This window comes from Natator depressus, chromosome 26 (genome assembly GCF_965152275.1).
Source record: "Natator depressus isolate rNatDep1 chromosome 26, rNatDep2.hap1, whole genome shotgun sequence".
Lineage (NCBI taxonomy): Eukaryota > Metazoa > Chordata > Testudines > Cheloniidae > Natator > Natator depressus.
The window spans coordinates 2,791,661-2,808,999 of record NC_134259.1 but is presented as its reverse complement, the minus strand read 5'-3'; positions in this window follow the sequence as shown (position 1 = coordinate 2,808,999).

Genomic DNA, 17,339 nt, shown 5'->3' with positions numbered 1-17,339 from the left:
GATCCTGCTATTAATCAAGAGCCCTGGTAGCTGCTTAGAAATGGAGCTGGCGTACAGGTGGGCAGCAGATCTGTATTATGCACAAAATGACTAGTTATGTAAACAGTGCAATGGGGCCTGATTATCCTCTCGTGTTGCTTTTATGCCAATGTGAATCCACCGAAGTTACTGCGGTTTGGGAAAGATCAGGATCTGGCCCCTACAGTACAGAGATGTAACAAGTCGGTAGGCACCTAGGAACCACACTGCTGTCACAGTACTGCTGCTGTGCCATCTGGTCTCCAGCTAGAGTAGCCAGAACGGGAGCTGGGCACAGAGGGCAGGAGAGATTTAAGATCATAGAGGGAAGAAAGTGGAAAAAATTTTAAAATCTCCTATCAAAAATTCCCAGCTGTACAATAATTCCAAGGAATTTGAGAAGAATGATAGGAGTGTAGATCACAGAGTGTAGATCACAAAGTCTGGATCTAGGTGCAAAGTTTGTATCTGGGGGTCTGTTTCAGGCCTATTTCCAATTTATAAAACAAGCAAAAAAAACCCAAACATCTAATCCATCCTACATAGAGATTGCTACACTGCATCAGACCAGTGGTCCATTCTGCCCAGTTTCTCTATCCCAGTTGCTTCAGAGGAAGGTGCAAGAAACCCTGCAGTAGGCACTCCTGGGATAATTTACCCCTCAGGCTGGATAGCTTCCTCCTAATACCCATTGGTGATTGATTATAGCCTAAGAGCTGGAGATGACTTACCTGCTATGATTCTCAACAATACGAGCATTATGGAAACAAAATGTGCTGATGGTGTCTGAATGAGGTATATAGTTTGCAATGTTTCTTAGTTTAATATGGAACTCTGGCATGTTTAATGGGCTTTAATATCCCTTCCCTTCCCTTGAGCTGCTACTAGCTGAGCAAACCTTTGGCTGCTGTCTGTCATCCTCTGCAACATGGCTCCCCCTTGAAGGTTAGCTGATCCCAGTCCTGCAAATGCTTTTGCATGTGCTTAATTTTAAGTACGAGTAGTCCTCCTGGAGCCGACGGGAGTACATGCATGCTTCAACTTGTATTGCGTAGCACCTGGGAGGCCCCATAATGGCCCAGGTCCCCATCATGCTGGGCACTGTACAGACACAGAATGAAAAGATGCCCCAAAGAGTGTCCAATCTAAGAATAAGATCAAAGACAACAGGTGGAGACAGACAGACAGAGGGCGGCACAGGCAAACAATGAGATGATTCTGAGACAGTGTTCATCTGGAATCATGTATGTATTGGCAGCATCAGGGCCCTTAGCCCCAAATGCTAACAGGGGGTGGAATCTGCCACTGCATCTGCACCACGTTAGTCACACTTTTAGGCCCTGTTTTGCTGGACTCGAGCCATGCCAGCCCTCTGCACAGGCATGCATTTCACCCAGAGTTAAAAATCTTAGCAACTTGAAAGAGAGACAAATGCAATAAATAGAGTTGCCAACTTCAATCACCCACTGAGCAAACTCCACACGCTCAGGCGTGCACGTTGGGTCCATTCACTTCTAAGAGCCTTTCACGTGTCTGGGGACCCAGCGATATGCTCTGAAGGAAGCCAAGAAAATCCTGACAGCAATGACTGATGAGTCTCAGTAGTCAGGGCCTGCTCTTACACAAACTGCCTTCATCAGCAACTTGCTGCTACCATCAGTTAATCTTCTTGCAAAAGGTACACTGCCGGTACATTTCCTTTCCCAGTAACCTAATCTACCATCTAGTTTATGCGTACATGCTCTGTGTGGTTTTTGTTTGTTTGTTTTGTTTTGTTTTGTTTTTTTTCCCCAAGCAATCAATCTATCCAGCTAGGAGCTGCAACTGAATTTAAATACCAGGGTTTTCATTGTCTCCAACACAGAAAAGGAAAAGGGGGAAGACATATTGGAAAGACAGTGAAATAAATTCCAATCTATTGAACAATATATCTGTAGGTATGTATATTTCTGCAACCATATAATGCCTAGTATATTTTACAAAATCTATTTTGGCAATAATGGAAATATATTTTGACGGTATATTGTGAAAACATTTTGACTGTGGTTTTGCTGTCCTCCCTGGACGTTTTTGGATATATTTTAATCTTCCAGCATGGTTTCTTATTATTTGCATTATGTGAGCACCTAGAGACCCCAATTGAGATCGGGGATACTATCCAAATGCACAATGAGAGACAGTCCCCATCCCAAAGAGATTGCAGCCTAAATGGACAAGGCTATAAAGAGTGAGGGGGAACCAGAGGCCCAAGAGGGGCTGTGACTGGCCCACGGTCACAGAGCAAGTCCATGGCAGAGGCAGGAATAGAACACACAGCTGCTGACTCCTAGCCCCATGCTCCATCTACTGATCACACTCTAATTATATGTATCGTTGAAATACATAATACATAGGGGGTGCTGGTATGCATGTACTAAACAGAATGTGTCAAATGTCTCTCTGGTATGACTACTGAAGACAGTGGGGTTACACCCAACATGTATTTGGCTCAATATCTACATTCTTGGCTATATTCAAATATATTATATTCCTTAATGTAGGAGGCATGAAAGAGCAGAGACTGTCTGTTATGGTGGATGCTTGTTTTGGTGAAAAGTAACTCTCATTAAGGGGCTGCTCCAGGCATTTCAATTAGCTCTGCATCAGGCCCTAACCTCTCTTCAAATTCCATTTAGAAAAATGGGTCTAGTTAGCAAAGATTTTAATTTCTTTTTACAAAGTACAGTTTTCCAGTGCATGCATTAATTATCTACAAGACAGAAGTATGTTCCCACTGAAAACAGATGATCACCCTTTAGATGATGATAGTCCATGGTTATAGATAACCAGAATTGGTTGGGCACTGTATGGAAAACCTCCAAGAAAGTCCCTAGGTGTGACAGATATGGCAATGTCCTGTAATATCTTTGGGAGGTCTTATTGAATTAAGTTTAAATAGCTATGGAGTCCTTTGTATTATAAATGCAAAGTGTATGTATTACTGTGGGATTCTATGAACTTCGGGGTGGCCTGACCAATGTAAATCCTGGGAATTGTTATGAGCTTCAAAGGACTATTTTAAAAAATGTGGCAGACAAGAATGAACTGTAGGGACAAACAAAGTTAAAAGAGGTTTCCTAGGAAATCTCTAAGGAAGGGTATATGGGCAATGGGCTTAAAGTGCATCCAGGGCAGTTTAGGTTGGACATTAGGAAAAACTTCCTAACTGTCCGGGTGGTTAAGCACTGGAATAAATTGCCTAGGGAGGTTGTGGAGTCTCCATCATTGGAGATTTTTAAGAGCAGGTTAGACAAACACCTGTCACGGATGGTCTAGATAATGCTTAGTCCTGCCCTGAGTGCAGGGGACTGGACTAGATAACCACTCGAGGTACCTTCCGGTCCTATGATTCTATGATATGCAAATATTCCCTCTCCAGTTATACAAGAACTTAGTCTTTTGATACTTTGTTCTGAGCAAACTTTGTCTGCAGATTAGCTGTTACATGAGGACAAGTTCAAAGGTCCAGACTTTATGATGGAAAGAATGAATGATTCGTGGGTGTGCTTATACTGAACTAACAGCTGTTGTGAACTTGTAACCACAGAAAAAAACTTGTGTGGGGTTGAAGGACTGACACCTGCCAGAGCCCTTGCTGGAGTTGGGGGTGATCTTTGGTAAACTTATTAGCCTGTGTGTAGGTTCTTTTATTGATTTTAATATGTGTTTTCCCTGTAATACTTTTACCTTAAGAATAAATGTACTTGCTTAGAAAGGGCTGTGTGGTAACTTATATCTGTGGGCAATTCTGCTGTTTATAGCCTCTGTGGAGAAAGCAAAGCAGGCATGCTGAGGCAATCTTACTTGCTAGGGAACTCACAGTGTAGGTGTAGCCTGGAAAATCCTTGGTCAGGAGAGAGAAAAATGCAGATCTACACCCAAAACAGGTGATGACTGAGGAACCAGGAGCCTAGAGTGGGTGCCATTGCTGGACCCTCTGGAGAGAAATACAGGTGCAGTTGCCCTGAACTGTAACACCAGGCACTGAAGGGATGTGGGTTAGTAGATGGTTTTCTGACCACTGAACTGAGATTAAGCCAATATCCCAATGTGGTGCTAGGAGCTGTTGTAAAACTGAAGACCTGATGGCTGGTACTTGCTAAATATATCCCACAGCACTTTTTGCAAGAGTGGGATGTTAACTTGTTGTCCTAGCTAAGCTACGATTTGATTAGTTGCTTTCCACCAACCCAAATCTCCTCTGTTATTTTGCTTGTCTACAGAATTCTTCTTTACTTTTCTGTCCTGTGCATTTACTGTTCCTTCCTGCAAAGATGTGACTGCATTTTAATGGTGGGTGAAGCATTTCCTGTTTCAAAAGCAATCTGGGATCTTTTGAGATGAAAGGCATTGTATAAAAGCAGGATACTGCACCACTCTAGGTCACAGTGACTGAAATCCATATGGCCAAAGACACAAGATTGCTTTGGTAAGCAAAGTTCATCACTACGAGCAACATAACTGCAACTAATTATGGACCTGATTCAAAGTTCAGTGAAGACATTGGGAAGACTTCCATTGGCTTCAAAGACCTTTGGGTCGTGCTCTGTTTCAGATGGGACTCTCATCCTTTTGACTGAAAATAGCATTATAAAGTCATGCACCTCCCACCTGTTTGTGTAATAAGACCAAGGTCTGAGCAGACAGTCTTGTAACTTTAACCGATACCTGCCTGTCATCCACTTTGCACATTGTAACCATAGCAGGGGCACAGAATTGAAAGAAGTTCCCATTAAAAATAAACTGAAATGAATCCCCCTGGAATAAATAGAAACATGTCACACCCATGCTGGAGGATTGGATTTCTTGTGCCGGTGAGAGAAGTCATCGATGAGAGGCTCCCACCTGTGAAGTTCGTGAGTTATGGGCCTCTTCCACTTGTGAAAGAAATGTAATACGGAGATGGGCTGGCAGATCCCTGAGGCAGTGTCTTAATCCTCACTCCTTACCTACGTGTTCTGGCCTCTAAGAATATAATACACGAGTTTCGCATCTCTATTTCTATTTCTTCCTTGTGCCCATATGAGGAGCTGTGTGCAAAAATTGCTCTCATGGCCAAAATCATGTCTGAAAAATCCAAAAGGTTTTTCATTCTTTCACCGTTTATTTAATTTTTCCTGATTTTATTGTTGTTAAGAAAATGAGAAGCAGAGTCTCTCCCACAAAAATCGTCTGTAGATATGGTGGGTTTCCCCATGGGACATTCATGAGAATCCCCCTGGCTGTTCTGCACACCCTGAGTTCACATGGTTGGTGGGATTAATTTTTTTTATTTTAATTGCTGAAATATCTCCGTCCTGTTGAGCAAACATCAGAAAGTATTTTCCAGTCTCCCAGTAAACCCACTGGATGCAACAATTCAGTAATGCTGAGTTCTCGGCCAGCAGCAAATCCCATTCAGAATTAGTGGTCGGATGATTAGCGGTCAGTGTGAATAAGATTACTTATTGGTCCAGGAACCATCTTTTTGTTTTGTGTTGGCACAGTGCTGGGGCTCCTACGTGCTATCACAATACAAATAATTAAATAAAATACTAATTATACTAACAACACCTCTGATCTGGAAAGTGAGCTGACAAATTCTTATTTCCTAACACTTCTATTATAGCGGTGCGTAGAGGCTCTGATCAGGATCTTATCATGCTAGGTGCTGACACTTCCAAGAACAGGGTTTTCAGTAACTTCCGAGTCCTTACATTTCCAATTTTTGCTACTTGAGCAAGTGTTCCCAGTGCCAGATTGTTTCCTACAGCATCTTCTCCAAAGTTTTGTCCAGGTCAGTTTTAAAGACTCAAGAAGTGGGGCTTCCATCACTTCCCTTGGGAGATTATTCCAGAGTTGAATGGATTTTGCTCAACTGGAAGTTCTGGAGGGGGAAATAGCCTCCTTTGCAATATTTTGAAATTTCCATATTTTAAAAGAATCTATAAAAGTGCTGGGAAAAGGCTCTTAGTTGAGTTGGGGTTTGAGGTGAAGATTTAAGGCAGTTTTTCCTATCCCTGCTAAGAAGCAAATGGAAGCCCCAGTTCTGCAAACACTTGTGCACATACTTCACTGGATTCGCACAAATATCCCCAGTGGAATCATGCTCCCCTTTAAGCATGCATGGAAGCCTTGGCAGGATCAAAGCCGAACATACCTCCTACGTAACTCTCAGTGCAGCGGTGTGGAAGGCAATCTGGGGTCTTGCAAAGCCCAGCCTGGGGTCTGCAATGTCTTGAGAGCCAGCAGTGGGGGAATTGGGGTGTTGGAAAGGGAGTTAGCCCGTGGAAGCACCTTTTCTCTTATGAAGTGCGCCACGGAATAAAAAAAAACAAGTTAGATGAAGTATAATTTGTAATGCAGTAATGACAATTATGTAATTTAATAGAAAGTTGTCTCATTTGTTGTCATTTTGGCTAGCAAGGCTAAAGCAAGGTGTATGTTATAAAAAGGCTGTGAAAAGTCTTTTGGTAGTGCTGGGAGCTAAATCACAGTTGGTTTCTGTGAAAGCGGTCAGGTTAACTTTCCGTCTCGAAGACTCCTACTAAGAACTGCCCATTAAAAAGTCACTCAATGAGACAGCTCTGTTGCAGGTACAAATTGACCTAGCTCCCTGGACTTCAAGGGCTTCAAGTGGCCTGTTCTTTTTTGGCAGTTTTATATTTCGTTGGTGTTTTACCCTGTTTGGATAAACCCTCAAAGTCTTACTCACATTTGCACAAACCCCACATCCCCCAGGAGGCCCCCATGCCTCCATAGGCAATCTGCCCCTTCACCCTACTCTGCACATCTCCAATGGAGCCATACTGCTAAGGATTCCCTGGCTATGGCTGCTCCCAGGGACCCCTTCCTACAGGGTTAGCCCTCCCCACGCCTCCCCGAGAGAAATACCACAAGCAAACAGTACAACTTCAGACCATATTCCTTTTCTGCCCTAAATACTACAGGACTTGTTGGGGAGCAGTGCATGTCCCCCTCTCTCCAACCTAACACCTACCGCTCCCCTGGAGTGCTCCCGGCTAAATCTCCATCAAAAGGGGTGGAGGAAACAATGCCACAGAGGTGACTGGGGCCTCTGACTTCGTGTGAAGGTTCACACATGAAGGATTACATACGGAATGCAGGTTCAGAGCAAGGGCTACAGGATTTAGACTTGCAAAAGCTTCTTGCTTTTATTCTCTTCCTATTAATGTCCCACCTGCACTTATGCGCCTATGTATTTTTGCTGTGCTTTGAATGGAGCTTTGCTTTCCACAAAGCTGGCATTCTGGATACCTGCTGCTTCACGGCACAGCTCCAGCCCCTACCCCTCATTCTCCATGTTCCAGCACCGTTCAGGAGAACAGCATAAATCTGCAGGGGAGAGCTTTTGCAGAGCCGGCAGGGGAAGCCACAGACTCTGTGTCCTTGTAGGCCCTACAAAAATAATGACTATTCTTTTTATCTTAAAAAATGTACTTGCTAGAAGACTGATGGAGTTAGTATTTTTGAAGAAACTCCACCAGCTGTTTAGAAGTGGAAGAATTTCCACCAGAGGATTCAAATACTTTTTAAGGCAGATTTGGGGGAATAAGCCCCCCTGTGCAGACTGGTAACATGTTTTCAAATTCTTAGCAAAAACTTACTGCAAAAATATTTTTTAAATGTTCGTGAATCTTTTTGTTTTTCAACCAGCAATTTTTGAAAAACTCAATATGTAGATGAAAAAATTTCACAAAATTTTGACATTTCATGACTATTTGACTATTTTTTTACCCTGCTACACCCCATTCAAAGTAACCAGTCAACATTTAAAAATAAGTTTATTTTCCAAAATTAAAAATTACAAACCAGTGAGTTTTATAAACCAAATCTTTGAGAGTCATGTCCTTCATTTGGAACCTGATCCTGGGCCCATTGCAGCTAGTTTTGACAATAATAGGCCCTGGATTGAGCCCTTAGCTGATAATCCCAGTCAACTCATCTATACCACATTTCATGAGTAGAGCTCAAAGTCTGTAAGAACAGCCATACTGGGTCAGTCCAATGGTCCATCTAGCCCAGTGTCCTGTCTTCTGACAGTGGCCAATGCCAGGTGTTTGAAAGGGAATGAACAGAACGGGGAAATTATCAGGTGATCCATCCCCTGTTCTCCAGTCCCAGCATCTGGCAGTCAGAAGCATAGGGACACCCGGAGCATGGGGTTGTATCCCTGACCATCATGGCTAATAGCCCTTGATGGACCTATCTCACAGGAACTTAACTAATTCTTTTTTCAACCCACTTATACTTTTGGCCTTCACAGCATCTCCTGGGAACGAATTCCCTGGGTTGACTGTGTGTTGTGTGAAGAAGTACTTCCTTATTTTTGTTTTAAACCTGCTGCCTATTAATTTTATTGGGTGACCCCTAGTTCTTGTGTTATGGGAAGGGGTAAATAACATTTCCTTATTCACTTTCTCAGGATTTTGTAGACCTCTATCATATCCCCCCTCAGCTGTCTCTTTTCCAAGCTGAACAGTCCCAGTCTTATTTATCTCTCCTCATAGAGAAGTTGTTCCATCCCCCTCATCATTTTTGTTCCCGTCTCTGTACCTTTTCCATTTCTAACATATCTTTTTGGAGATGGGGAAACCAGAACAGCACGCAGTATTCAAGGTGTAGGTGTACCATGGATTGCACATTGACTGGATGTTTGCAGAGAACTGTCCACAATGACTCCAAGATCTCTTTCTTGAATGGAAACAGCTAATTTGGATCCCATCATTTTGTATGTGTATAGTTGGGATTATAGTTTCCAATATGCATAACTTTGCATATATGAAAGTTTATGCCATTTTGTTGCCCATTCACCCAGTTTTGTTACATCCCTTTGTAAGTCTTCACAGTCTGCTTTGGATTTAACTATTGAGTAATTTTGTATCATCTGCAGACTTTGCCACTTCACTGTTTATCCCTTTTTTCCAGATCATTTATGAATATGTTGAACAGTACTTGTCCCCAGTACAGATCCCTGGCAGGCACTGCTATTTACCTCAATCCATTGTGAAAACTGACCATTTACTCCTACCCTTTGTTTCCTGTCTTTTAACCAGTTACTGATCCATGAGAGGACCTTCCCTCTTATCCCATGACTACCTACTTTGCTTAAGAACCTTTGCCAAAGGCGTCCTGAAAGTCCAAGTACACCATATTTTCCTGATCACCCTTGTCCACATGATTGTTGACCCCCTCAAAGAATTCTAGTAGATTAGTGAGGCATGATTTCCCTTTACAAAAGCCATGTTGACTCTTCCCCAACAAATTGTGTTCATCTATGTGTCTGGTAATTCTGTTCTTTATGATAGTTTCAACCAGTTTGCCTGGTACTGAAGTCAGACTTACTGGCCTGTAATTGCCAGGATCATCTCTGGAGACTTTTTTAAATATTGGCGTCATATTAGCTATCTTCCAGTCATCTGGTACAGAGGTTGATTTAAGCGATAGGTTACAAACCACAGCTAATAGTGCTGCAATTTCACATTTCCTTCAGAACTCTTGGGTGATACCATCTGGTCCTGGTGACTTATTACTGTTTAGTTCAGGGGTAGGCAACCTTCAGCACATGCCCCATCAGGGTAATCTGCTGGCGGGCCGTGAGACATTTTGTTTACATTGACTGGTCCGCAGGCATGGCCACCCACAGCTCTCAGTGGCCGCAGTTCACCATTCCCGGCCCATGAGAGCTACGGGAAGTGGCGCGGGCCGCAGGGATGTGCAGGCCACCACTTTCCGCAGTTCCCATTGGCCGGGAACGGTGAACCACAGCCTCTGGGAGCTGCAGGAGTGCCATGCCTGTGGATGGTCAATGTAAACAAAATGTCTCGCAGCCCACCAGCAGATTACTGACTTCTGGTTTAGTTTATCAATTTGTTCCAAAACCACCTCTTTTGACACTGTAATCTGGGACAGTTCCTCAGACATGTCACCTAAAAAGAATTGCTCAGATGCTTTACAGAGGAAGTCAGTATCATTATCCCTATTTAACAGATGGGGAAACTGAGGTACAAAGTGGTTAAGTGATTCTCTTCCCATTTTTTGGCACTTAAGTGGCTCCTAGACTTTGTGTTGACCCTCTGCACAGGGTAAATTTCACCCTACCTTAGCATCTCCCTGTCTTCTGTTGTGCCCCGAAAGGTTTAGCAAGGGGGAGGACCTTAAAGCAAACTTGTAGGCCTTAAAATTAGCACATACGTTTCTTTTGCTCATGCAAAGTCTTATATTTGAATGTGCACATGAAGACGTGGGAAAGTTATTGTCTGTTCTTCATATCAGCAAGTGGGGCTTTGTGAGTGCAAATAGGGAAAGTCTTCCAAGGACAGTTAACAAAGCTCCTTTCAAAAACTGGCCCTTTTGACCCATTCTATTCCTAGGCCTGGTCTATGTTATAAAATTTGGTGAACAGATGTCCTTTTTTGTCTCCACGGGTTTGCCTGCATGGCCTTAAAAAAACATTTTGTGAGACTGTACACAAAGCTTTGCAGCTCACCTCTAAACAACACAGCCCTCCAATCAGTGCTACCCTTTTGTGTTTCATCACGATTCTTTCATGTATCCCTCTAGCCAATGGGGTTTAGTCTTCTGCAAGAAATATTTCTCTTCCTTAGTCTATTTGGTTTTTATTTCATTTGAAACTATACAGAAACTGATGGCTTTATTTTGAATGACTCACAGATGATCTAACAAAATAATTACCCACTCATTCCCCCTTTACCGAGTGAGGTCATCAAGGGTTTGGGTCATCCGCCTCCCCATGGCTGGTAGCATCACAGCTCCTACTTTAGACCAGAGTCAAATGTAGAAATTGCCAGTTTAGGTTAGAATCAGACTTAAATGTATCTTATTATACACAGAGGCACACAAACTCAATATGTCATCATTAATGGTTCAGAACAAAGCCTAGAAAAATAGTGTCCCAGCACACAAGAATTTTATAACCTTTGATATATAGCTTTCATTATTAGCAATAATTTCTGTAACTGCATCTGGATTCACAGCTACACACAATGAATAATAATTCTAATTTTTGATCTATGCTCTGGTCCACGCACTTCTTTTCAGGTGGACACTGATCCTAGGAGTTCCTTTGACCCCAGCAGCTTGGTATCCTCAGAGCCTCCTTGGGTGCTTTATTTATATCCCAAATAGAGTTTGAGCTCTGTTTGCTAAACAGCAGAAAAAATTAAGCTCAAGTTTTTACTTTAGAAAAAAATCTATAATTTATTTTCCATTCCCCTCTTCCTTTGCCAACCCCCTCACAATCTCTTTGTCATTATATTAAAATCTAATTACCAAGACAACTCTCTTCACCTAAGTCACCCACAGGCCCAATTATTTCTAATGCATGAACCCCCCTCACACACACACGCACACACACACACACACACAAAAACAAAACCCACCCACTCCACACACACACACACACACACACACAGAGGGAAATGAACAATAAAAAGGAGTTCGCTAACCTCTGCCTTTTCTCACAGTCAGGCATCAAGTTCACATGGGAATTTATGCCAGGTTTGACATGAGCAGGAAAAATTAACAGTTCTCGCAAAAAAAAAAAAGAGAGAGAGAGAGAGGAGGAGGGGAAAAAAATATGAAACTCGCACAAAAGAGGTTTTGTGTTTCAAGCAGAATAAATTATAGTGTGATGTTATTAAAACACTTAGTTGTTAAGTTGCCAAGAAAATCCAGTATATTCACACGGACTCAAGGACCTGTCTCCATGCAAAGTAATTAAATTAGATTTATGGGCTGCATTACATCAGTGCTTGATAGTTCATTTTTCCTTTCTTCATATTTTGTCCTGCTTTATTAGAGCATGTGACAGATGGTAAAAATAGTGTGAAGTTTCTTGGCCCTGTGCTAAATCCCCCTTCGGTAGTAGATCTCTCTTCTGTCAGTTCTCCCCAGCGATGATAAATTAACCTCTCCTCTTCTATCCCGAGTGTGGCAGTAAAGCGCTCTTTGACACAGCGCTATCACTTTATCTTAATCTGTGCTGTTCTCGGGGTGGAGTGGGGGTGAGAGAAAGAGGGGGATGATGCAATCGCTACCACAAGTTTTAAAAGATTTATTGTGCCCCAAAAAAGGGGGTTGATTTAGGTAATGTACTGTGTTATACTGTTTTTCCTTTGCAGCATTTCCCCTGTTCGATGGTGGAGTGGTGGGAGGTAGGGATCTTGCTGGATTTACTGGTAGAGGGGGCCCCGACAGCTGATTTTCCAATGCAGCATCTCTCTCTGATGCACTCTGTCACCACTACAGCTAGTAGATAGACGGATGGTCCCTTTCTCCTGTGAGCTGCTGTTATTTATCTCCCAGCATGCAAATCAGTGCAGTCCTGCAGAGGGCACAGCAACCTCGGGGTAGGGAGCAATAAACCTGCTTCCCTGTAAAGGCTCTATGGCATTCATTCTGTTGACTGGGTGCTAGCATTCCCTCTGCTCAGGGAAGCTCTGCAATACAGCTTCCAAGAAACGCTGCCTCTTTGGCTTTTAGAATACCGTGGTCTTTAGTAAACAAAATGGACTAACAAATATCCTTCTGACAAACATCAGAAGCAACAGGTGCTTTGGAAAGAATTACCATAATCCTCTACAGAGCAAAGCGATCGTGTGAGGATTAGAGATGGGCCAGACCTGGGTTCCGTTCCCATCTCTGCCACAGGCTCCCTGTGTGACCTTGGGAAAATCACATCCCTTCTCTGGGCCACATCTGTAGAACGGGGTTCTAGCACTTCCCTACCTCCTGAGGGGTTGGGAGAATAAATCCACTGATGTCTCTGGGATGTTCCAATGCTACAGGAATGGTGGAGGATGAAGAAATAGATAGATAATCACTCTAAATATGAGGGATTCGGATAAATGGGACCTGAGCTGGAACCATCTCCAATTCTGCCCATCTCCTGCTAGTATTTGAACCAGGGTTAATATAAGATACAAACTGAGGCACCTGTGTGCCATTTTTGGAACTACCCCTCCCCTTTCACACAGGCCTGTTGATAGCTTGATGCTAGCAAGATTTGGGGCTTCACTCATTTTGGCTCTTGGTGCAGATGTGTGTGCCACCTTTTGGCAGAGACTCAATTACAATGTGAGGTCTACAATTTGGCCCTGACAGTTTGTTACTGCAAGGATTCATGGCATATACACAGTGAAGTTAGATTAAAAAAAACGTGAAATAATCTTGCTGGAAGGTTGCAACATAACACTACTTTAAAATCCAGAACCTTAACACCAATAACCAAAACCAGAGACAGATAAAGCAGGCTGCTCCCTAAGGCAGAGCCCACGTTACTCTAGGTTGGCTCTCTGCAGACTGACTCTGCTGAGGACACATCTCATATTCTTATCTCCAGAGCCCTCCAGCCTGCCAGCAGGACCAGGAACCCACTTGCAATTTAAAGTGATAGCTTGTAATTTTAACACAGTTTTCAATATACCACAGGATTCTAATAAAACAGACACTATCCAAAGGCCCACCACCAGGAGCCACTCAGATGCTCTGGTGACAGGCATGGTGCAAGAATAGGATGGATGCAGACCCATCAGCCCAACGGGTAATTTTTATTTGGTATTAATTAAACACTGAGTCCTACTCTCATAAGCAAAGGGAAACTGCAGAAGTCTCAATGGGAATATTGCCTGAGTAAAGAGTGCAGGATCCTCCCCTGACAGCATTTTCCTTACTAGTCATTCAACTATTGGAGAAGAGATTGGAGCTTTTCAAGTGTCCGTTGCCATGCACCAGAGAGTACCAACAGGATTACATAGTACCCCAATCCACTCTCCCTCCTCTTCTAGCTGCTTTATGTGATTCAATCAGAGGGGCAGTGTAGTCCAGTGGGTAGGGCACTTGCTTGGACACAGGGATCTGGGCTTTATTCCTAGCTCTGCTGCTTGACTTATGGTGTGTTCTTGGACAAGTCACTTCATCTCTCTGTTTCCATACCAAGTCTTCTCTATTTAGAACATAAGCTCTTCAGGACAGGAACTATGTCTCACTATGGTTTTGTACAGTGCCTAGCACAATAGAGGACTGACCTCACTAACAGTAATGGGATAACCCTGCTGAGTCAATGCATGGGACTAGAATTATCAAGGCTGTCTTAGATGGGGTGTCAGAGTAGCAGCCGTGTTAGTCTGTATTCGCAAAAAGAAAAGGAGTACTTGTGGCACCTTAGAGACTAACCAATTTATTTGAGCATGAGCTTTCGTGAGCATCCGATGAAGTGAGCTGTAGCTCACGAAAGCTCATGCTCAAATAAATTGGTTAGTCTCTAAGGTGCCACAAGTCCTCCTTTTCTTTTTAGATGGGGTGAGCAGTGCAAGGTGTCAAGTCAATTTTCTCCTCTGATGCTGTCTTGCCTGCTCTCCTTTTAAAAGCCAATTCCTGCATTTACAGGGGCCATTTACTGTACATCTTTTTTCCCTCCTCAGCTGGATTTCCACTCAAAGGGATTGATTGAAGTGTTCAGTCACCTGGACCATAACTAAAGAATACAGGATATTTGTCACAGACAAGAAAGTAATCGCTTTCCGTGATGAGGTGCATTTCCTGCAAGACTCTTCTCTTCAGTGGGAAGGCAGAACAGGTGAAATGCAGAGCTCGAGGTGTTGACCCTCCTCTCAATCACACCACTGTACATGAGGAGAAACACCACGGAAGCCAGTGGATGTAAAACCGGCCAATGATATAAAACTACAGGCCCAAACACTATCATGGAAGATCATACAATGCCATCTGCACATGCACACGCTTACGTGTGTGGACAGGCAGGATTGTGTTGTCTGAGGCCAGAAAGCTGAAGCAGCTAGTTACCTCTTCTTTTCCTTAAAAGACTAACAAATTTTGTTGAGCATAAGCTTTCGTGAGCTACAACTCACTTCATCGGATGCATTTCCTTAGTATTCCCAACAGGTATAAAAGAAACAGGGCTTTGTTGTAACATTTCCAGAGGTGACTATTCATTGCACCTGCTGGCTATAGACAGAGACCTCACCCTGTCTTCTCCATGGGTCTCTTACTGCTATGGTGCACCTACACCAGGTGAGTGAAATTGTATAGGGACAACACCCTTGTCCCTCATGCCATCACAAAGGAACGCCATAAATGCTGACCTGGATTGCTCAGTCATGGAATGGATTGCAATCTATATTATAGAACTGGATGGCTCTTTTAGGTCATTATGGTCTATTAGTTCAAGACCTTAAGGCCCAGCTATAGAATGTTTAATTCACCGATCAATAACCAGATAACACTAATGAGGGTGTCGATGCAAGTTAAAAACCCTAAGGAAATTCTGCACTGTGTATCAGGTACAGCAATACACAGCTAAAATGGAATTCGTAGAAAGGAGTGAAGATAAGGAATCCGCTTGAATCAAACCCTGAATCTCCATCCAAACCTTGAACATAAGCCCAAAGCTTCATCCATAATGTGAACGAAACCAAACCTGAAACTTCAACCATAATTCAAATACAGTCAGTATCTTGGTCTCACACTTAAATGGCAACAGGATTAGCAAGCATACATTAAAGAAAGGCAGAGTTCCAGGGGATAGAAGCCTTGTGTTAGGAGACCTGGGCTCTAAGTCCTGGCCCTTCATTGATCTGCTGTATGACCTTGGGGGTGGGTGGGATCATTTCCCCTCTCTGAGCTTGTTTCCCCTCCCAACCTTCATCCATCTGGTCTATTTAGATTGTAAGCTCTTTGCACAGAGACTGTCTCTAGCTATATGTTTGTCCAGCACCCAGCAGAATGGAGCCCTAATCTCACTGAAGTCTCTAGATGCCGCTGTAATATGTAGTGGCGGAAATAGGTTTTAGATATACTGAGCTGATCTCTGGGAATAACTTGGAAGTTTTACATCAGTTTGGGTTGGTTGTTTTTGCCACTAAGAAACTTTTGCTGATTCACTTTGGCAAACAAAAGAAACGCAAAAGGCAACCACATTTTGAGACAAATCCAAATAAATTTAGCATGTTTAATGAAACCACCAAAATTATTATTAATTATTATTATTATTATTTACTATTTATGTAGAATGGGAGCTCTAGGTGCTAATCAGGACTGACGTCCCAATCAGGTGTGGGAACAGAATGATTCAGAATAGGATAGAATAATAGTTGTACGCTAGAGGATCACATCACTTTCATCAGTGTCTATTGGTGTTATTGGTATCACAGCTGAATCTAGAGGCCCCATGGTGCTAGGCGCTGTACAAGCACATAGTGAGAGACAGTCCCTGCCCAAAGAACTTACACTCTAAGCAGATGAGAATGGCTAAAGGTGAGAAGGGAAACAGGCATAGAGAGGGGAAGTGACTTACCCAAGGGCATACAGGAGGTCAATTAAATAAATGAAGGTTTCTAACCATCAGAGGAGTGAAGTTATGAAACTGCCTTCCAGGGGGAGTAGTGGGGGCAAAACACTGACTTGTTTCAAGACTGAGCTGGATACATTTATGGCAGGGATGGTATGAGGCTGCCTACAATGGCATATGGCCCATCCATCTCAGCTACTAGCAAATATCTCCCACAGCTGGAGATGGGACACTAGATGGGGAGAGCTCTGAGTTACTACGGAGAACTCTTTCCCAGGCATCTGGGTGGTGGGTCTCACCCACATGCTCAGGGTCTAACTGATTGCTGCTGGGGGTTGGGAAGGAATTTTCCCCCAGGTCAGATTGGCAGAGACCGGGGGAAGGCAGGGAGGTATGCCTTTCTCTGCAGCATGGAGCATGGGGGTCGATTCCTGGTTTGAACTAGTGTAAATGGTGGATTCTCTGTAACTTGAAGTCTTTAAATCAAGATTTGAGGACTTCAGTAACTTAGCCAGGAGTTATGGGCCTATTACAGGAGTGGATGGGTGAGGTTCTGTGGCCTAAAGTGTGCAGGAAGTCAAACTAAATAATCACAATGATCCCTTCTGGATTAAAGTCTATGAGTCACAGAGCGGAGGTCCCATGTCCTAGGCTACTTCCCTACACACTGGACTATACCGTTGAATATTTTTGCCCACTTAGCTCCCGAATTGCAAAGAAAATGGGTCATGTTCTATTTTCCCATTTTTTGTGCTGCTCAGGTCCGCGGTTCTGAGCGTATTAACTAGCCAATCAGATTTCATTATGAGCCCAAGTAATTCTTATCACTAAACCGATAATTTATTTCTTCTGTATTTCATAAAGTGTGAAATATTACCGCTTGTTGGGTGCCCAGAGAGAACGGGGATGCTCCATTAAGTTCGACACTGCTCCTCCATAAGATGCCATAATT